Below are 22,683 nucleotides of genomic sequence, written 5' to 3'. Positions count from 1 at the left end.
AAATTTCACACCCACTAAATTTAATCATGGATTACTCATGTGGGATTTGAATCAGATAAAAAGGATGCCTCAGATATTTGGTAGCACTTGCATAAGGTAATAAAAAATCTGCAGTGTTCTTTGTCCTTTTTAGCAAATGTGAATCGCTTGACCTACTTTTCTTTTCTTTACTTTTTTTCTTCTTTTTTTTTTGGCATTCATGGACCTGACCCTGACTTCCTCCTGGGCATCACTGAACAGTCAGTCCCACACTCGCATACAAGCAGACGGATCTCAGGAGTGCTTCCTCCTGGATGTTGTTGATGCACGGTGGATTATTGGCTTTTGCTGCAGGAGTTTGAGACTGGGAAAAGAAATAAATGTGTTAGCTTGTGTATAAAAAGACCTTGCTGGTAGGAGGATATCATCGGGAGCAGGTGAGAGGTGGATGCTGGACTAAGGTTCTTCTGCTCAGGGCTTTGTATGTGACTGCTGAATGGTCTTTTGCAGATCACTTTACCCCTCCAAACCATTGGTGTATGGGCTTAAATTATGTTTGACACTCAGGGATGTTCTGAGCCCCCAAGAACTGGCGGTGCCTTTAGCCAAGCTGAGACTACACGTGCTCTGTGCTTACAAACTGGGCTATTCTCTCATTCACTGTGTTTCCGGATGAGTAGCCGTTTGTTGTCACTGTTGTTAAGTCTTAGTTTTGGTAGAATCCAAAGCTTATAGTCACCAGCAAAGCGAGACTTGGGGAACAAGAGGAGACAAGCACAAAGGCTGCATTTGAATTACTTGGGGATCTACTTGTTGCTTACATAAATGACCAAACACAGTGTGTGCTGTTTTTACAAGCAAATTTCCAATCAATAGGCATTGGGTGCATCGTGATCTAAGCGCAGATTGCTGATCTTGGATTCTGTCATTGACAACTTTGAAACAGTTAGTGGATCAAATCTAGTTAGCATTGGTGATGGTTACAAGAAGAAGTAAAAGGAGCACAGCTTTGGGGTGAATCTCTTCTGCTCTTCCCCCTTCTGACACAGCTACGGCAGCAGCTCCTACCCCTGCAGGGGCTAACCTAACGGTGAGGATTGGCAGAGGATTCTGGAAATAGCAATTCTCATGTATATTTAGTGGGACTTAGGGACTTGGGGCTGTTCATCAACATCTCCTGGTTCCCAGCAGCACCCAAGCACAGAGGAAAACCATCCACCTCCGCGCCTGAGCTGAAGACAAGCAGATAAAGGTGGGTTGTGGAGCACAGTTGCAGCCTGGAGTCACTTTTTGGAGGTATACAGTCAAAGGAGCATTTTGAAGAGATGTTAGATATTTAGGGGGAATTGTAGCCTTTCTTAGTGGGACTGCCCGAGTCAGATCAAGCACACAATGGTGCTTATTTTGAAATGCCCTGAGTGAGCAGCACAAGGCAGGCTGGCACTCTGGGGGAACCAAGGAGGAGTTGGTACCTCACTACTGAATATGGATGGCTAAGGGAGCATTAGGTGATGGAGAACCTTGAAATAAGCACAAATTCCTGACTCTATAAGCACAAATTCCTGACTCTTGGTAGAGGAAAGGGAGCCAGTCAAGTTGAGCAAAGGAGAAATGGCAGGGAGAAAGCCATGCACTAAGAAAATGATCTTTCTAGCGGTATTCTGAATAGACAGGGGTGGAATAGCAATGCTTTTGTCAAGGTCAGAGGATAAACTAATGTGATAGTTGGGATGTGAGATGATAAGTGGATGGTTGCCTAGATGGATGGGGAAGGCTATGTTTTAAGGATGTTATGCACAAAGAATCTCAAAGACTTCAACCTAGTTTGAAGCAGAAACACGGACAGGTTGCAGCTGAAGACAGTGATGAAGTTGTAAGTGCGAGTGACAGGGAAGATGCTGGGCATAGTCAATGCAGAATTAATAAGAAGAGCTTGTGGAGAAAGCTCATGTACATATACTCCTTGAGAGCTTCAGCTGGTGGGTAGGCATCCTTGACATCCATGAAGAGATGTCAAGCTGAAATGTTATTTGGACAGGAGGAGTCACGTCTACGGTAGACACCGCTTGAGTTTTTTGTATGGGAGTTAAGAGCTTTAAATTCCCTTTCAGGAACAGTTGAAGTTGGAGAAGCCAGCAGTCTTCACTTTTTGACAGATTAGGAGCCTGGCTGTCCACAGTACAACAAAGTCAGTAGACGGACATCTCAAGATGGAGAGAGAAATAGCCTTTGTTGTCAGATCTTTTCTGCTTTTGGCAGAACAATTATTTCGAAGCTTGCATGGTCTCTGCTTGGTGTCCACTGGGTGCCCTTCATCTTCAAAAAAAAAAAAAAAAAGTTTCTGCCTTGCACACAGATATAAAAAAGGATCCATCAGCAAACTGAACAGCAGCTTCAAATGTTTCATCAAGGAATATGAAATCTCATCACAGCTGGATTACCCACAAGCTTCAAAGTTCTTTAAGGTCAAAAAGTAGTTAAATTGTATAGAACAGTGTGAAACAAGGGCACTGAGGCTTCCTCTGGAGGCACAGAGGAGCTGCTTGTTTTGAGTGCTGTCTTGAACAGCTGGCCTACTATGTTTTTGTTCTTATAATCACTTCCTACTGGAGTTTTCTAGGCTTGTAGGGTTTTTTGCCAGTCTTTTCACACTGCCAAAATTAACGGAAGGGAATTTTCTGTTGAGTAGAAGCAAAAGCGCCGTTCAATTATAAAAGGTGTTCTTTAGTATTTGCAAAACACTTTGAGGTACCTTTATGGTGGTGAGAGCTATTACCACTATTATCTCTCACGCTGCAGGATGATGCCATGTTTTGTTGTAATGGACAGCTGTAATTTTTGTTGACTTCTCCATGTGCGTGTCTGGAAATGGTGGCCACGGTAGGCAGGCAGGCTTTCTGGCCGTGTTTATCCAGAGATGGACATCTCCTGCCGCAGCAGACTGCTATTAGGTGACCTCCGTCACGCTGTCAAGGATCTGGAGTGACCATGAACCAAACGCAATGTGTTTGGGTCAGTTCACTGCTACCAACGACAACGAATCTCCTCCGTTGCCAGTGTCTTGGGGGGAAAAAAAAAATCAGTAATTTAAATCAGATCGGTGCCTGCCACAAATTTTACAGGCTGTATAAAAAATACTTGTAAGGCCAAAGAGTAAAGGCAATGATGGATCACGGGCAGCTGAGGCTCACTGAAGGAGTTGTGGTTGATACCAGATACAGGGGAGATTTTTCCTCCTTTTTCGGTCTCCTGCTAACACATACACCTGCTACACCTGGAAAGGAGTTCGTGCTTATTTCTGGGAGACACGATTGCCTGTCTTTGCTTGTACTGCACTGCAGTTTTAAAGCCCAAAGTTTATCTTTTAATAGAAAAAAAAAAATTAAAAGTCCGTGTCTACCTGGAAGGAATGCAAGTTATTTGAATATGTGATGTGCAAAGTGTGCTCCTGTGTTAACGCACAGTCGGAGCTGCTGATCTGAGGAGCAGGGAGTTGGGAAATGGCAGAGGCGAGATGGTGGGGTGTCCAGGCTTGTTAGGGACCTATCCCGATAGTCTTCTGTGTCGGTTCCTATCCCTCAACATCACACCTCTACTCATTTTGAGTTCCTCCAAAAATAGTCCTTTAAAAGGGGGTTGAGAACTGTCCTGAGAATCATAGAATCATAGAATCGCAGAATGCTTTGGGTGGGAAGGGACCTTTAGAGGTCACCCAGCCCAACCCTCTGCAGCGAGCAGGGACAGCTTTAACCAGAGCAGGGTGCTCAGAGCCCCGTCCAACCTGGCCTGGGATGTTGCCAGGGATGGGGCATCGACCACCTCTCTGGGCAACCTGTGCCAGTGCCTCACCACCCTCAGCGTAAAACATTTCTTCCTTATATCCAGTCTAAATCTATTCTTCTTTAGTTTAAATCCGTTACTCCTTGTCCTGTCACAACAGGCCTTGCTAAAAAGATTGCCCCCATCCTTCCTGTAGGCCCCCTTTCAGCACTGCAGGGCCGCACTAAGGTCTCCCCACAGCCTTCTCCTCTCCAGGCTGAACAACCCCAACTCCCCCAGCCTGGCCTCGGAGCAGAGGGGCTCCAGCCCTCGGGGCATTTTTGAGACCGTGGACCGGCATGGAAAATGAGATTCAAGTTGGGGTACAGGGGAAAATGAGGCAGAGCCTTAAAAGCCGTAGCGAGCGGTGGAAGGAGGAACACCAGGAGCTGCGGAAGAGGGCAGCGTCTGGTCTGCTGGAGGGGGATGGAGAAACCAGCAGCGACACTTTGAATGGGCATTTTGAAATATGCTTTGCGTTAATTTTATCCAGAAGCATTTGACATGAATTTAGATTTGAAATCTGCATTTGCTCATTACTCGGTGACTGATGAATGCCAAATCAGTTCATTACTTTTGGAGTGGTTTTTTATCTTGTGCCATTATCTGGGGTTGCTCAGATCCTGTTCATTCATAGTTGCCTTTTCTGGATGTAATTGGGTTTAGGCAAGTAAGATACTAAATGAAGTGTTGATAACGAGAAGTATTGTTCATCTTTCCAAAGATAGTTTAAGATTTTTTTTTTTTTCTTTCTCTCGCTCATGGTGTGCTGAGGACTGTCTGGCGGTAATTGTTCCCAGCTCTGTGCATTCAGATGTATTTCATCACTGCCAGTGTATACGTACTGACCGTACCCTCGCTGCTGGAGCACGTGCTCTGTGGGAATTTGCCTGCGGAGCTGAAGTTTTTCTGTCTCGATTCCTGAAGGCTGATACGACGGCTCAGCGAGTGCTCAGTGGAAGAATAACGAAATGACCTTAATACCTTTGAAAAGTTAACTACCGTGTTTAACTCAGTAACACGGAAAGGAAATTGGTTTCCCTTCCTAAAAATGTCTCCTCTCCTCCTGAAGGAATGGATGAGGTCTCCATTTATCATAGCAGCTGAGATCAACAGGAAAATGTTACTGAGTTCCTGCGGCGTTTTTAATAGAATAAGGAGGCAATGCCCTTAAGCTGTTCCTTACCCAAACAAAATATTTGGTGAGCCTTGTTAATCTATCCTGGCAGGACCAGAGCCACCTAGCAGCAGGAAATGTCACCCTATCCAGCTGCTAAAAAAAATTATAATTCTATAATTTGTATTCCTGTGGGAGAATTCGAGAAGTGAAGATGTACTGGAAATTAAGAAACCTAATGGTGAATCAAATGAAGGCTATGCTTAGTGACTTTAAGACGATGAAAATTTTCTCATGAAAAAAGAAAATATGTATTTCTCCTCTCAAAAGTGCACAGTTCATAAGAAGAACGTGCCATGACAAGGATATGTCAATGGAGTTACAAAATGTTTAAAAAACCCCCTAGCCTACCGTCCTGCAAAATGTTACGTGGAAGGGAATATGGTAAGAAATGGTCAGAAGGAGATGGCAAGAATTATGTTACACATTTGTAAAAGGTATGTGACTGATTTTTATGCTGCTTGTCACCATCAGCAGATTTTAGAGCATTGCCCGTTGTCTTTTACAGAGCAGAAATTCCAGTTTGAACCTGATACCTCTCAAGGTACCAGAGTAAATATATATATAACCATGGTACCACTGGATACCCGCTGAACGTGACAATGTCAGCATGTATTTTTTTTCTCTGGCACATGCAGCTGAACCTCTGACTTTGCATGACTTCAGTGTTTTCCCACATCTAAATCAATTTTTAACACCACCAAGCCTTGTGCTCCGACATTGTGTCTTTATACTAAATAGCCTACTCCCACATCTTGTCATTTTAAAACACAGGAGCTTGGCCCAAACCGGTCCTTGAGGGCTTTCTGTCTTTACACAGAGCTATTTGATTCCTGTATCAGTTTGAAAGTGTCTGAGGGCTTTCAAGATAAAATACAGTTGTCTCCTTTTCACTCCTCTATGGTAGTCATAGTAAATGCCTTTGTTTCCAGGAATAGCTGAAGCGCTACAATTCCATTTGAAAATCCCATTAATCTCATGCACCCAATGATAACATAAAAAAAAAAAAAAGTACAATATATGGTTCCTCTTCCACAGGCTTCCTATTATTCAGCGTACACCTACGGTGCTGTCAGAGCAGGGCTTCATAAGTACTTCAGAGAGAAATCGAATAAAATTTCCCAGGCTTAAGCTTGCTAGGATGTACCTTTTCTACTCCTCCTAAATCATCTCCTGTCTCCTACTCTTGCACTCACTCTTGGCAGGAAGGTGGGACTGCTGACATGGCTTTTAGTCTTTATCCCTGATCTCCAGTCATAGAATCACGGAATGGTTTGGGTGGGAACGGACCTCTGAAGATCATCTAGTCCAACCCCCCTGCCATGGGCAGGGACAACTTCCACTAGAGCAGGTTGCTCAAAGCCCCGTCCAACCTCGCCTTGAACACTTCCAATGATGGGGCAGCCACAGGTTCTCTGGGCAGGACCAGGAGTGCTCACTTGTCATCTCTCTTTTCTTTCTCATCCCAGCACGTGGATGCTGGAGATGGGGAGAATCCACATAACTCGATAGTTAGGTGAATTCACCCAGAGGCACTGATGGTGGCCGCCAAGGAGGTGTTACGAGACCTCAAACTTGAGCCAAAGTTCTAATCCCGTGTGTTGCCACAGATCGCCTCAGATCATGTGGGTTAAAAGAAAGAGAGGCTCTTCAGCAGAAGTGGTTTGGAAATCAACTAAGGTTCTCCATCCAAACCACCCTGGTATTTATCTCCAAATTCTTGCCATCGCACAAATAGGAGGAGCTGAATGCCACCATATTCCTCAAATTTTCACCCATTAGAAATTCAGCTGAATGGTCATGGGGGAAATGTGAACTTCAGCAAGAATAGATTTGAATTGGGAACAAATTTAACCATTAGATTTTGGAAGCTATCCTTGCACCATTTGGTTTCATTAGCTTTCTTTTTTTTTCAAATAAACTGATGTCCACCATTCTGGGGGGTTTAACTCTCTTTGTCTTCAGCTTGAACCCTTTCATAGCAATATTATGTATCTTTCCATCAGAATAGATTTTTAGATATTGTAAAGCATATTTTTGCACAGGTTGGGAGACTTAGCGAGCTGCCAGCTCTCTCTTGTTACTCTTTAGATTTGTAATTCCCCAAAGATAAAGTAGTATTAGGAACAGTCCCCGGTTTTCTCTCGAAAGTAATTTCTGATTTCCATATTAATCAAAAATAGCTTTACCTTCGTACTGCCCTAATCCTAGTAACAACACGGAAAGAAGATTACTTTCTGTAGATGTCAGAAAAGCAATTAAAATTTGCACACAAGAATTGAGAGGGGGGAGGAATATCACCTCTTTATTTTGTGAGCTGAACAGGGAAATACCTCAAATTGTTTGTTTCTTATTGGCTCCTTTCCTTTTGAAGTGTGCGATAGAAAAGTCTTTAATATTCAAGATTAAAATACTGGCATTTCAGTAGATTGAGAGGGTTATACATGATGAGAAGAGACATTTTAAGGAGGGTGAGGATTGGCTGCAGAGAGCCTTGAATTTGCAGTTAAGAGAGGTAAGTGACTATTAATAGCTCTGTCTGCAGAGATGGATATTTGTTGATCTTAATGATGAGCTAAGAAAATGAACTTTGTAGCAGCAGACCAAATGCATGTAGGTAGGGTGAGCCTGCAGTTGTCGACTTAGAGAAAAAGGGGTTGCAGTAGTGAAGATGGCAGGTGAGGCACGTGCCTACGTAGCTGGATGGCAAAGGCTGTGGTTCAGAGATGTTGAACAGCAAGAATTTGGAATTTTTGGGTATAGTCTGGAGAAGTGAGATCTGTCCTAGCTGAGGGCAACAGGAGGATCATGGTGATCTGCAGAGTAACTGGAAAAAATGTGGTGGGAATGGTTTTTGTGGAGCTGAGGTGGAGCTACGTTTGACTTTGTGACCTGATCATCCATCAGGTGTCAGCCATTTGGGTATATTCAGGGTATTCTGTGGACAAATTATAGGTTGGGAAGGCAGGTGTAATTTGCACAGAGGTGGTATATACGTTTGCACTTTTAGATTAAGTTGTACAAGATAAAGGTTTAGAAGTTGAGGAGAAGAGAAAGCAATGACGGAGCCTGTGGAAGCCCCGTGGAAGCTGTAAGCTTGGAAGTGGCAAAGGAATGAGTAACTATATGTTGCTGGGGTATGGACTCTGTGTGTACGAGATGTATCTTCTCAGGGTCATGCTGTTGCCCTTGATCTTTGAGAAGAGAGGAGGTTCCTGTAGCTATTCACATAACCGTCTTTTCTTCTCCAGTTTTTCAGGTTACTGCAGAGTATACACTGAACTTATCCTGTATCTCACGTGGTACGTGACATGGCAAGGCGCTGCAGATAGCATTTTATAATTACTGAACCCTTTGAATTGAACCCAATTTACAGTTGGGCTAGATGATCATTGTAGGTCCCTTCCAACTGAACTATTATTCTATTCTATTCTATTCTATTCTATTCTATTCTATTCTATTCTATTCTATTCTATTCTATTCTATTCTATTCTGTTCCATTCTGTTCCGTTCTGTTCCGTTCTGTTCTACTCTATTCTGTTGTATTCTGCTCTATTATTTCAGTCAACACATACATATAAGTAGTCTCTGGAATGTGTAACGTCCTATACACAATAATTGTCTTCCTCATTTGGTTCTGCTGTTAAGTAGACCCATTGTGGAAATGGATTTCTTCCGTCTGGCTAATAACCTCGGACCAGTCCAAGGCACCATTATCAAACCTTCGTTTTGGATCCCAGAGGGCTCTTGCCTTTGAAAGGCATGTATTTATTGGAATAAATTTCTCCAGCAACTTGCCATGTGCCTGGTAAGCGCACTCAACACCTTCAGAACATTTTCTTCCACTTCCGCCATGCACCACAACTGGCAATAACATGTTCAGTGAAGAAAAAGCATCCGATTTCTTCCTGCCATATCCCAGCAGTGGTATCTGAATGGTGTTCCTGGGGTTTGCTCCTCATTGTAGGAAAGCGGTCCATCAGCCAGTACTACATATAAAGAGGAACTGGTAAACACAATAATTTCAGCTATTCTTAGTAGTTTTATCTCTGTGTACGCTGCCTTGCAGCCTGCATTGGCATTTTTCTTGCCCTAAGCATGCGAAAGGCAGCTTATTCTGGAAAAAAACTGCCTTTCTAAATGATCTTCATAGTTTAGCTTATTTGAAATAAAAATCTCCTTTTGCACAAAACATTCTGCTATAAAGCTTTGCTTCCTATTTTGAGTCATTAAAAGTGTTTTTAATTGTGACTGATAGCACGTGGAGCCCTTTGGAAATCTATTTTAGATTAAAACTCGTAAGGTGTTACGCATTAGCTTATTTTTGATAGGGAGAAAAATCTCCTGCAAAAAGAGATGAGTGTCTTCATGCATTTTTTATTGCACTTTGGCAGGAGGTTGCTTGGGGGGAAAGTTAAAAGTTATTCAACCGGAGCTGTGACAGTGACAAACTGGCCTCAGGTCATTTCTTCTCCTTGACATTTGCAAGTCAGCCAGTTGAGGAGCTTTAGATATCTTTACCGACCTCCCTTGCCTTGAAACCACATTGCAGGGGGACTTCAAGTTTCACCATTCCAGCGTATCCATTTTGAAGGTCTGATTTTTCTGGTTTGTTTTGTGTTGTTTCCCCCTTCAAGTATGTTTGCTGTTGCTCAGGAGCATGTGTGAAATGCATGGGTTCACCTGTGAGATGCTCATATTGTCTTGCAGTCACTCTGAAGTCTCCCCAGCTCCGTTATAAATTGATTTAACATGTGGGAACCACCTTGGAAGGTGGAGCATGTGATGGGCACACCAGCATTGCAGGAATCAGCTAAAGCATGCATACATCTTTCCCATTTGGGTGGTTTGCAGCACTGAAAATGAAGTTTCAGCTGGGCATCGGTTCCCAGCACCATTTGGCTGGTTGATAGAAGCAGCCTGAAGCCAGACAACTTGAATTTTGCTGGATTTTGGAGACCGTGAACGGCATTTGGTTCTCAGGGCTTCATGTGTCCAGTTTTGGGCCCCTCACTACAGGAAGGACATTAGGGTGCTGGAGTGTGGCCAGAGAAGGGCAACGGAGCTGGGGAAGGGTCTGGAGCACAGGGCTGATGGGGAGCGGCTGAGGGAGCTGGGGGTGTTCAGCCTGGAGAAGAGGAGGCTGAGGGGAGACCTGATCGCTCTCTGTAGCTGCCTGACAGGAGGGTGCAGTGAGGTGGGGGTTGGTCTCTTCTCCCAAGGAACAAGCAATAGGATGAGAGGAAACGGCCTCAAGGTGCATCAGGGGAGGTTTAGATTGGATATTGGGAGAAACTTCTTCATGGAAAGAGTAGTCAAGCATTGGACCAGGCTGCCCAGAGAGGTGGTGGAGTCCCCATCCCTGGAAGTGTTCAAAAAACGGGTAGATGTGGCATTTTTGGACATGGTTTAGTGGGCACGGTGGTGTTTGGTTAACAACACAGACTTATGATCTTAGAGGTCCTTTCCAACCTTAGTGATTCTGAGTTTTTACTTTCATTAAAAAATAATCCAGCCCCCAAGGCAGGAAACATGAAATTATGACTCTGCCCTTAATTGGTTCAGTGGTGGCCTTGGTAGTGTTAGGTTACTGGTTGGACTGGATGATCTTAAAGGTCTTTTCCGACCTCAATGATTCGATGACTCTCATGTTTTTGTAAAACCTTAATTCTGAACAAGTTTGGTACCACAACACCCGCTTAGTTTGCACACATGTGCAGATAAAATAGATGCTCATCTTTTCCTTTCCCCAGAATAATTTCAGATCCTCTTCATCCCAGGGTGTGCTGGATGTGCAGGTTCTTCCACTCAAAGGCGAAGCTGTCATAACAGCGATAAGAACTTGTCTCCAGAAAAGGTGTTGGCGTGAGCTTTGGCTGTTTAAAACCAAGTTGGACGATGTAGGAAATAGTCTAGCACTGCCAAAAATACATAAATACATACAAGTATACATATAAAATTGGCAGATAAATAGCTCTTTGCGCCTCTTAGTTTCCCTTACTCCATTTCAAGGCTGCAGCTGACTCTAAGGGAAAACATCAGCAGCAAGTTCAGAAAATCCAGAAGTTAATGGGTTCTGCAGGATGGGTTCTGCAGGATGGAGGAGCTGCTTGAAACGGATTCAGCTGCGGCTTTATTCAGCCCAGGTGGCAACTTCCTGGTGCACAGGACCGCACTTCACACAGCTGGTTCTTGAGCACTATCATCCTGAGAAGCAAATCCAGAGTAATTCTGTTTTTTTAAAGTCTGTCCCTGCTTTTTAAGAGAAAAAAATGTTGATCTTTATTTTCAATTCTCTTTACTCTCAGATGGAAGATTTTATTACAGTTAATATCACTGTTGTAACCCCTTTGCCCACCTATGATGGATCCACCTTGATATACCGAGAAAATGCCAAGCTCTGGCAGAGCTAAAAAGAAATGTCAGTGGGGTGAGAGTAGAAAGGCTGGTGGGAATTTGTTCAGCCCTTTCCCTCTGCCTTTCTCCTGTGGAAGAACAGTGGAGAAGCTAAAGGAATCATTAGATCTTGTGTGGGATTTGAGGAAAGGAAGAAATTCTTCCTACGGCGGGGTTGCCAAGGCCTTGGGCTTCTTCACCTTTTCTGTGGTTTATCTGCTACAATCGCTTGGTCATAATTTCTGTCACCTGAGGGGTGGTGGGACCTACTGGGGGTTTCTCCTGCTGTGTAGCTGATACTCATGTGAGAATCAAATGGTTGGCAATCGGGATGTCTTCTGAGGTCGTGGATGGTCTTTTTGCTCTCAGTTCCTTCTCAGGACACCTAAGCAGGGGACTGCTCCACCCTCCAGGTACCAGGTAGGAAGCTCAGGGGGCCAGATACCTTCCATCATCTTTGTGAAAGCACCATACTGTAAGCACCACGTTTGCTTGAGCTCACATAAATGCAAGGCAACGTTAAGGTGAACAGAACCAGTTCACAAAGCACAGGCGTGAATTCTGGGTTAAAATATTGGCAAATTCTGTCTTCTATTGATGCGACTTTTTCTAAGTGTCCCGTGCTGTAGCCAGTCTTGGGACTGGCACTTCGGGGACTTGGGGAGTTCTTCTGTCTGCCTTTGCTTGACACAGAATCTTCCCTGTTTTCTTGCCTTTATATTTTAAATTTGCCTCTGAATTTGTTCATTCAGTAAGAACATAGGTTTTGGACTTTCACCAAATATGGCCAGAGGGCTGGAACACCTCTCCTATGGAGAAAGGCTGAGAGAGTTGGGGTTATTGAGCCTGGAGAAGAGAAGGCTTCAGGGAGACCTTATTGCAGCCTTTCAGAACTTAAAGTGGGCTTATAAGAAAGATGGAAAGAGACTTTTTACCAAGGCCTATAGTGACAGGACAAGGGGCAACGGCTTTAAACTAAAAGAGGGTAGGTTTAGACTGGACATAAGGAACAAATGTTTTACGATGAGGGTGGTGAGATACTGGCACAGGTTGCCCAGAGAAGTTCTGGATGCCCCATTGTTGGAAGTGTTCAAGGTGAGGTTGGACAGAGCTTTGAGCAACCTGATCTAGTGGAAGATGTCTGTGCCTGTGGCAGGTGAAGGTTGGACCAGACGATCTTCAAAGGTCCCTTCCAGGCCAAACCTTCTGTGATTCTATGAACTATGGCTCTGACAGCCATCTTCCTCTCTGTGTCCATTAAGAGTAGGCTTTGAGATCCCTTTTGGCCTCTCGCATGTGTTCGTGATGCTTGTGCTGGATGTGGCATTACTTATCATTTACCTCATCTCCAGCATGCACACACATAAATGCCATAATATATCCCTCTTCATGCTTAGTTTCCGAGAAAGTAAAACAAAAAGCCAAGTTGAGCATTCAAGTAGAGTATTCTGCATGAGAAACTGGAGCATGGGTTGTGGAAGGGGCCGTGGAGCCCTGCTCTTCCTTTTTACAAAAGCAAGGTGTTGAAGCGCCCACTGCCAGCAAAACCAGGCAAAACGTTGACCCCGCAAATAAAAGTCTGCAAAGAACCCAGAACGCTGGCAATCCAGATGCCTCACTGTCTTGCTGATATTTTGACTTCCAGATCCTGAGCAGGAAACAAAGAGGATGGAGGATCCTCTCCAGGGAAACGGTCACAAAAGGAAGGTGTAATCCCCGATTTGGGATGAGGCACAAGCCAGAATTCATCTTCAATTTTTGTTGGAGGTCAGAGGGAGATGAGAAGATGGGACTGAATCCAGCTCTTGTCTCCTTGCAGAGAGATGTCTTACTGTGGTCTGTCTTGAGATGGATGCCCTGGTTGAGATTTATCTCCTAGTAATGTGGTCAGCATTTGTCCATAATTTTTTCTATTGCACCTCCTTGGGTTTTATAGCATTTCTGTCACTTTTCCATGAGGAAAACTGGATTATGCATTTCCTAATTTTGCTAGCTGTGATCCTGCTCACCCTGGCATTTGCTTCCCTGGTTTGGGCTAGCACAGAGGAATGTAAGTGACTTTGGAGTTCACGAGCAGCTGCTTTGCAAAAAACCAGTGAGGACTCACATGTGCTTGCAATGAAATGTGGAGCTTCGAGGTGAAATTTCACAACTAAAATACATTTCCTGAAATGCTTCCAATGTACATTTAGAAACTTCTATACTTCTAATAGAGCTCTCATTAGTTTGTTGTACTAGAAATGAAATGCTAAAAGTGGATCTTATTGCTGAATTCGTTTGCTTTGGTCCTTTCATTACTGAAAAGTATCCTCAGAGTCCCCAGCATCTTTTATAGTCATAAAACTCCTGGATGGGTGATTTGGTTGGCAATTTCATTGTTTGTTAAACTCAATATTTAGAGTATGGAGAAATAACAAACTTTTAGTTTGGGGGATTTTCATTCCACCATTATTTTTACACCTAAAAGATCAGATTTTTCAGGTGGACCCACAGATGTGTTCATGCAGGCCCCAATAACTTCTCATTTCTCTGAGGCACCAAGAGGCTTCAGTAGGGGGAAGGCATTGAGTGTCACCAGATTTATTCTCCATGCGTATTTTGTAGCAGTGCTGGATTTGAGGTCGACACAAACCCTAAGTGCACTTGTGGGGAGTGCCTGGATGGCCACAGCTCCCACTGGATGCCAGTGGCAGGAATGTAGCCATTGGGTAACAGCCTGACCATAGAAGGGTTCACCACTTGGCTTTTGACACGAGGTCAGTTGTGCCAGTCTAAGTGCAAGCAGGCTGATGGCTGGGCAGAAAGCCCAGTTATTGATAGCAACGGTAGGGCTCCTCTTAACTTCAGCTGTATTTTGGTTCTCAGAGCTTTGCTCAGTGTTTTAAGATCTCATTTTATTTTATTCGGGGACGAAAGCTTAGATTTGACTCATTGGTGACATGGGGAGGCAGGGGATGAGTATTACATGTTAGGGTTTCACCTAGAAAATGAAGCTATTATTCAGTTGTGGATTTCCCTACAATTGCTTGCTGCACGGAGATGCTGGAAGACAATGACTCAGTATAAATTAATTGTAATGCATTGATTTTATACTTGTAAATCTACAGAAGTTCATTAGTATTGAACAGGACTGTAGGAGCACCGGCTGACCAGGTGCCTGGTGGTTATTTGACCAAACTTTGGTCTGCTTCTGCCAGCAAGAACACCCGAGATGTCACCGTGCACCGAGAACAACCTCTGCGTGTGACCCACTTGACGTTTGCCAAGTGACCTGGAATTGGCACTTGCTTGTGTTTAAAAGAAGGAGCAAAATCTCTTAAGAGTGTTTCGTAAGGATGCTTCGTCTGGAATCAGTCTGATAAAATCAGATTCCTATAGGAAATCTGGTTGCTAATTTCTTTAGGGCATGATGTGCATGGAAACGCTTCCTCAGAGACCTTCTTTGCCATCACACAAAAGCACATGGGTAGGCCCACGGGTGATGGGTCTTGGGTTTTGTTTCAGCCGATGCTGCTAAAACGGTTCATCATTTCTGGTGAGTTTCAACTTAATGAAGAAATGTCCCTTCGGGTTTGAAGGAACAGTCTCTGCAAACTTGGATTTTTTTTTTGTTGACTTAGTTCATTTGGTAACTAGGAGGCTGATTTCAGCTATGCTGATTAAAAGAATGCTAATTCAAAATATCATTCCTGTAGTCGGTCCCTTGAAAAATCTGCTGAAAAGCTAGCAACTGCTTTGTATAATGATGCTTAAAAAAATATCGTAGGGGAAATAATTTAGCATGAAGGTATTTTTAATATGCAATTTCCAACCATGTGGAAAAAAAATTGCATCCCTTATGAAACGAATTTGTAGCTTGATGCATTTTTTTTTTATAGGTCTATATTAATTGAGTATCTCGCATCTTTTAAAGCTGAAGTGAAAATGAAATGATTAACATGTCCTCACAATGTCCTATATGGAGCACTGATCCCCCACAGAGACCTCCTTTGGCTCCGGTCCTCCAACCTGTTGGCCCCTTTGAGTCTCTGCTGCCAATCCGTCCAAAAATATGTCAAGCAAGGAACAGGTCCAAATCGGAGAAAGGTCGTCCCACGCAACTGGACCCTCCTGCAACTCATGCTAGTCCCGTTGGGGCAGTCTTGCTCTTTGAGGACTCTTGAAGCCTTCAGTTCTTCGGTGACTGATCACCATTAACCCATTTCTCTGCTCCCTTGCACCTGCTTGAGGACATATTTGGAACTTCTTCCCCTGGTGTCCATCATCTTTTGATGAGCGCTGTACCTTGTCCCATCCCAGCCCTCTAGTACCCTCACTGCCAAATACCCCAACAACCTGACACCACATCTCAACGCTGTTCCTCTGCTCCATCCTTGTCCCTGCAAGCCCTTTTATCCTTCAATCTGGGCCCCTGTATCCACGATCTTGCATCACATAGACCCCCACGGAAACCAGGAGCCAGCCTAGCGCCTTTTTGCAATGTGTGAATCCATAAAGAGGTTAGAGAGATGAAGAAGGATCTCCTCAGTGTTTCATATCGCTGAGGCTTTAGAATAATTTAAATATATTCTTTGCATATAGCTTTAAAAATAACCGTATCCAATAAAATATCTGTTGTTTATACTTGCCCTGCTTGGAAGTAGACCAGGACTTTGTAGATGACAGGAGGTCTCCGGAGTGCTGAGATGGAGTGGGAGACAGAAATCCAGGCAGAGGAGGATTTCAGGAGATCTAAAGAGAAAGTAGCACAGTTGCTTGCTGAACCTTTGGCAACGGACTGTGTGCTCTCCCGGTCATGTTGATACTGAAAAAACTTGCCAGGATAAATACATATTTGTTGCATTTAAGCTTTTTTTTTTTTTTTTTTAAATTTAGACAACCTCAGCTGATCCTTCATTTCTCAACTGTTCCCATTAACATACATACGCAGAAGACAAAGCAGAAACCTGCCATGAGTTTTGGCTACTTCGTCACATTGCCTTACACAGTCCTTGTCGAAGGATATACAGAATTTTATGAGTTTACATCCGAAGCAATGTAGACACGGTAATGCATTTGTTAAATGTATCAACGTTGCACAAGCGTGTGCAGCTCTGGGCTTGTCTGCAAGGAGAAGTCAACACAATCTCAGAGCAGGGTTGACCTTGTCCTTGCACAGCACCCTCAGGTGTGGCTTTGTCGTGATGATCTCGGTGCTCCAGAACAGGAGGATGGTTTTGCAGTGCTCCCCAGCTTGCAGAGACAGTGACGATGGACCACAGTCCGTCATCCAACTCCACTGTTTGGGATGGTCCTCACCAAGACAGAGGTGTGGGCAGGGACATGTGTGAAAGCAATCGTGCTTCAGACATTTTGTAGGAGAGTGACCTTTCCTACATGAAATAGTGTAGGAAAAAATCATAATTATGCAGATATAGTGCTATTTTTTCAGTTTCAAGTGCCTCAAATTCTCTCTTATGAAGTATGTTTCGGTGCGATGAATTAATGGCACTTTTCTGCTGTTGGCTTTTTTGGTAATAATTTGTAATATCATCCAAGAGATTCCTCTGGATGGCTCTTTTCTCTCCTTACCTGTGCTCCTTATTTAAAGCCCTCAGGTTTGCTGGTAAAAGTGAAGCGTGCTGCTGTTTTGAATCCCAAACTGTAACTAGTCGTCTTCGTTTTTCTAAGCTAAGTTATCTACTCGGCGGCTTACAGTACAGGAGGAGGTTGATGTGAACCATCTGATTTTTATTTTGCTCGACATAATGCCTTTCGCTCCTCCAGCTTCTGAGGTTTTCTCTTTTTTTCCTTCCCTTTTCCATCCAAGTCCATTGCTATAACTCGCTATTCCTGGAGGGAACTGGTGACTCTTTTTTCCGTTTCGCAGACACGCTGGTGGACGTGTTATTTTTAAGCCAGCCTCACTACCTGCGGCACGATGACTCATTACGGATTTGCAAAGTCCCCTACATTTTTGCTGAGAAGTTGGCTTCTGGATTTAATTCTTGAGAGGATAGTTAGGAGCGTGGCATAAAATCCCCAAATCCTTTTAAGAACAGTTAAACGAAGTCACAAAATCTTCCCTAAACACAGCACGACCGTCTGCCTTTCTAAAATTAGGGGGCATGGAGTGACCCAAGGAGCCTTGTCTCCATGTCAGGAGCTACCTCGTGGGGCAGCGGGTTTGATGGGGGGCTGACTGCGGCGAGCCTCAGGTTTGTAGGGGAAAAGTGATGCCTTAGGCAGGATGATTTAATGTGGGAACATACAGCGACGTCCCTTATTACAGTCTTAAACTTCTTCTGATAACCTAAGCCTGCAGGTTTAAATAATTCATGCATTCTGGTTTTTCTCCTTTGGTAGAGCTCTGTTTGCTCTGCGGTGGGTGGTTGTAGGAAACAGAGAGGAAAACGGGCTGTGTTGGGACATTGGGATGGACATGTTGGGAAGTGCTGTTGGGAAATCATCCTCCCACGTGCAGAGACGTGTCCACGGTGCCTTGTGTTCCTGAGCCATCACAGAAAGGTTTGGGTTGGAAGGGACCTTCGAAGATCATCCGGTCCACCCCCCTGCCATGGGCAGGGACATCTTCCATTAGATCCGGTTGCTCAGAGCCCCGTCCAACCTGACCTTGAACATTTCCAATGATGGGGCATCCACAACTTCTCTGGGCAACCTGTTCCGTCACTAAGGGGGACCTTGATCCCAAAGAATTGCATTTCAGCTTTAAATCATGAAGAAACCCTGCCTGTAAAACCCCACTTGGAAGTGGGAATGGGATATTTTTATTAGCTTTGGCGTGCTGCTTTATGAAACGTGAAAATACCCTCTTCCTTCAGTGAGCTTTCAGTCTAACTCAAGACACACGCTATATAGGGGGAAATAAATTATACGTAATTAAATCTGGACACTGGGGACTGCTTTAGATCCTTTGGGATTTGAGCTTGAGTGTCAAAGGACTGCAAAAATGTGAACAGCACGTGACAGATAGCCACAATATTTATTTGCTTAATACTTGCTTGCTGTCTTTTTGGTTTAAGCTGTTTGGCTTGCGTGCATAATGAGCCGCACATCTACCACCTCTGCAGCGCCCACACATATATTATGTATTTTAGGAGAGTTTGTTGTGTATCTAACATGCTAAATATTTCAAGATGCGTTACTAAAATCCCTCCTGTTCTTCCATGTGGATGGGCAGGACTGATTTCATGCCATAGCTTTTGGTGGTCTGCAGCCCACCTACGGTCCTACGGCCGCCTGCGTGATTTGGAAAGTGCTGTTGGCACCTTCCTCCTCTGCATCTCCAGCTGATCGATCACATACGAAGCATTTTGCGTTTTATCTTTCCTTGTACCTTTAGTCTCCCGTGTCAAGCATCCACTTGAGCTTCCTCCAGGGCTTTGTTGGCAGTGGTGGAAGGGAGAAGCACGCTAAGTGCCCGGCTCCTTTCCGAGCTGTGGGGCTGTTCTGGCATGCAGGCAGGGAACTGCTGATCCGGTGATTAGATCCCAGCAAGCGAGCGCTGGGCTTTTCCATAAGCTTTTCTTTTGTCAAATAGCATCTCCCAACCTTGCTGGCCAAGCTCGCGGGTTTTGAGCGTGATGCTGGAGAAGGTTCTTCTGTCCTGCACGGCTCTACATCTGCCATCCATCCCGAGAGTCTCAGAGGTCCCCTGCTTATCCACGTGAAATATTGCACCCAGGTAATACCACACGAGTCTTGGGATTTTTTTAAGCAAGCCTGACTGCTTCATCGTGTCAAAAACAAGCAAAAGAGGAGCCACAAATTTATCACATCTGCTTGAGCAACCAGGAGAATGCACCTCAACCATAAAATGTAATCTACTTAATTAGCTGTAATCGCTTTGCCGAGTTGGACTATCATAGAAATCATTGTTTTATGGCAAGCAAATGAAAATTGTATTGTGCTAAAACATCCCTGGGCTGTCACCCCTCAGCTGTGTTTTTTAAGACGCTTGTAGTTCCTTCTGGGCAGAATTCTGTTTGTAAGGAATAAAATATTTACAAGATGGGGAGGAGGGATTTTTATTTGCTTTTTCATATTTTTTTTTTCTTCTAAAGCTTTCTGAAGAGATGCTCTACCAGAACAGCTGGTGCAAAAACATAGCTCTAATTAAAACATTTCCTGAAATGAGCTTCTTTTTTTAGGAGAGGGATTAAAGGGCAAGAACGTGGTTTATATACACTTCTTCAGGAAGTAACGGGTTTGAAAAATGCAGTTTATGAACCAGAAGTAGTAAATGCTGCATAACCCTGTAATTTCAGTGCTGTTGCTCTTCCTCCCTGGCTTTTGGTGAGTTGGGCAGGAGCTGCTGGGTTTCTTCAGGGTCTGGTGCGGTGGTCGGGGGATCTCATCCCAGCTCATGGCTGGAAGATGAATAATAAAGACCTCGGGATAAGGGTTCTTTGCGGGATCACTGTATTTCTCCTCTCTTTCTGAGAGAACCTTTGCACTTTCGAGCTGGTGAAATTAGATTTTATTTTCGCTAGAGCCTTTTTTTAAACACTGCCGTGGAGTTTTGCCAGTTCAAATATTATGTATTCTCAGCTTCCCCAAACACAATTTGAATCTAATCTCCTGGCCCAAATACATGCGAGAGACCCATTAAGCATTTTAACACCCCAAAACTGGTTTTGTTAATATTCTGCATGTGCTCCATCTGCTGCTGTGTTTGTCTAAAGCTAATGTATTTGAGAGCAATTCACTTTGCTGGTCTAAGTCCAAAATGTCCAAAATACCATATGGACATTTTAAAGTTAATTAGCATTCTAAAATTCAGTATCTAAGTTAAGGATATTGCGATCCCTAAACCCTCGGTCTTCCTGAGTTTATTCTTGCAACCCCAAATATTTGATCATTTTGAATTTTTCTCTTTGCTAACCCTTGCAAATGAAAATCGCTGGGTCCATCCTTTAAAACTGGCCCTTTGGGGCAATAATTTGATTCTGTAGCATTGTTGTGATCAGCCTGGAATTGCCTATTAGTAGAATGAGCTGAAATAGGAAATTCGGTCTCCCCAGAGATCTTGTTTAAGGGTGTGAATTAAGACTAGCTCTGGTGAAATCGGGAGGATGCTGCCAATGTCAGAGGAGAATATGGAGTGTAAAAAGCAGAGGTAGGAAGAAAGCCAATGCTTGTGCTATAGGAGAGAATTACTGGGCAGTTTTTGTTGCATTAATCCGTGATCATGCTCTGGGGATGCCCAGGGCACACTGAAGCGTCAGCGCTGGGGACCTTGGCTTTGGCAGCACACCTGGAATACCATTTTTAGGGTAGGTCCAACACTGGCAAAGGAAATTCAAGCATCTTGAATAAGAAAAACTAAAAGTAATGTGTGGCCTGGTAAGGAGCTTTCTGCCATCACTTCTCTTCCAAGCAAACGCCTTCCTGTTCGTCCTGTAAAATTACAGCCTGAAAAAGCATTTCTGACACCTATTACTCAATGTTTAATTCCTCCAATAGACACAGTGCCGGTCCCACGAGGTCTGTAGCAACAAACCCTCCTATGCAGAAAATGGCAACTTGTCCTAAAAAATGTTCAAACTGCATCTCTACAACACTTTGAGTGACGACAAATGAAGTGGGAGGATACTCTTGTGCCATACAGACAAACCAGGGTCATCTTCTGCTCAGCTCGCAGTTTCTGGGTGACTCACAGCGAGCTAGCTTGTTCCTCGGCCTGTCGGCATCTCTGTCTGTGAAACTGGGATTTCCTTTCCTTCTTCCAGCCTTTTCAACCATTTCTTCACATTGCACAGTTGTGGGGACAGACCGATCTCTGACACGTCTGCAGGTATCTAGCGCATGGGAAGCCCTTTCTAGACGCTGCTGTCTTGAAACAAGGGACATTCTGGACCCGGTTGTCATAAACACCAACCGGGCAGAAGAAAGGAATTACGATAGAAATGGAACAGGAGCAAGTTCCCAATTCCAAAGTCTAAAAAGGTGTCAGAGACACACATTGAAGCTGATTCCCTTTCTGTAGCTGGAAGCACGGAGGTCTTGCATGCACCACGCTGTCTGTCACGGAGCAGAAATTACATCTGGAGCAAAACACCAAGGCTTGAAAAGATTTTTTTTTTTTTTTCCCTCCTGGCTTGGGAGCAGAGCTGAAAAGGATGAATTGAAAATTAGCCAGATGAACAAGTGCATTTTGGAAATCACAAAGGGCTGTTTTCTGAGCAGTTATTGTAAATACCCTGCCATAACCTATAACCTGAGGGCGCAGAGAGTACGGGGGCTTGCTCTCCTGCCTGCCTGCATTTATGTTACAAACTCCTCCAGAAAGAGCCTAGCAGAAATCCTCCCTTCAAGACCCATCTAGAGTTGCCATAGAAACTCTGCCAGAGCAGAAGGGGACTGGGAGTGTCCACTCCTAAGAGCGTGAGGTTCTTCTCGCCCTCCGCAAGATTGCAGGGAGACGGCAAGTTCATGATTGTAAAGTGTTCGCGCTGCTGTAGCTTCGTGTACGGAACCGGAGCGACTTGCAGGTCTTTATGGGTTCGACTTCTGGGTTGCTGGCGGAGAAGGGATGTCTCTGGGGCCAGAAGGATGCTCTGTCTCCTCCTTGGTTGGGGAAGGATGTCAAGGAGCATCTGATGCTTAAAATTCACCACGGTGGAGCCTTCTCTGTGTCAGAGTTGCACCAGGCAACCTTCACTTGAAGGTGGAAAAACAGTACCAGAAACATGAGGTCCTCATCTTCCTTCTCTTCACGTACATCTCCCCAGCTTTCAGTTTACTGCAGCTTTTTTTCCTTCCAACCTCAGCACTTCAGTGCAGATTTCAGTTCAGACAAAGAAATGCATGTTCAGTAGTGAGAATATAGGTAATTATTCCATTAAAGATACATGAGTCGAACAAGGCTTCAGCTCACTTTCCCTGAACCACATTACATCTATAAGCCAGTGAGAGCACAAGGCAACTTCTGCTGGTGAAGTAAGCAGATTTGACTCTGAGTACACACGGGAAAGCAGAGTTTTTCAGAAAAAAAAAGGCAACCCCATCACTTTTCTGACCCTAATCTCCCTTTAGTTTGTCATTCTGGATCAGTTCAGCTGCCATCTCAGAAGCCCTGCTGGGACATCTTCTCACCTGCCGTGCACCCGTGCTGACCTTCCAAATGTTGTAACAGCCCCAGAAAATGCTTTCTATAATATTCAAGAAAAGACAGAGGAAGAAACCTCAGGACAGGATGAAAAATGAGCTATGTATGGTCACTGTGAGCAGGAAGAGGAACAGTTACTCTATTTTCCTTCTCTAAATCTAAGATATTGGCTGAGTTAAGGGCCTGATGAAGTTGTTTTGCT

At 44.2% G+C, this 22,683-nt stretch overlaps 1 protein-coding gene across 1 annotated transcript in view; it reads left to right on the top strand.

Moving 5' to 3' along the window:
- FAM168A (family with sequence similarity 168 member A) overlaps positions 1–22,683 on the top strand; it is a 106,587-nt gene that overhangs the window by 43,658 nt on the left and 40,246 nt on the right. The gene's annotated exons all lie outside the window — the stretch shown is intronic.

The sequence above is a fragment of the Pelecanus crispus genome, chromosome 1 (genome assembly GCF_030463565.1).
Source record: "Pelecanus crispus isolate bPelCri1 chromosome 1, bPelCri1.pri, whole genome shotgun sequence".
Taxonomy (NCBI): Eukaryota; Metazoa; Chordata; class Aves; order Pelecaniformes; family Pelecanidae; genus Pelecanus; species Pelecanus crispus.
This window is presented reverse-complemented; position numbering and strand designations above follow the sequence as displayed.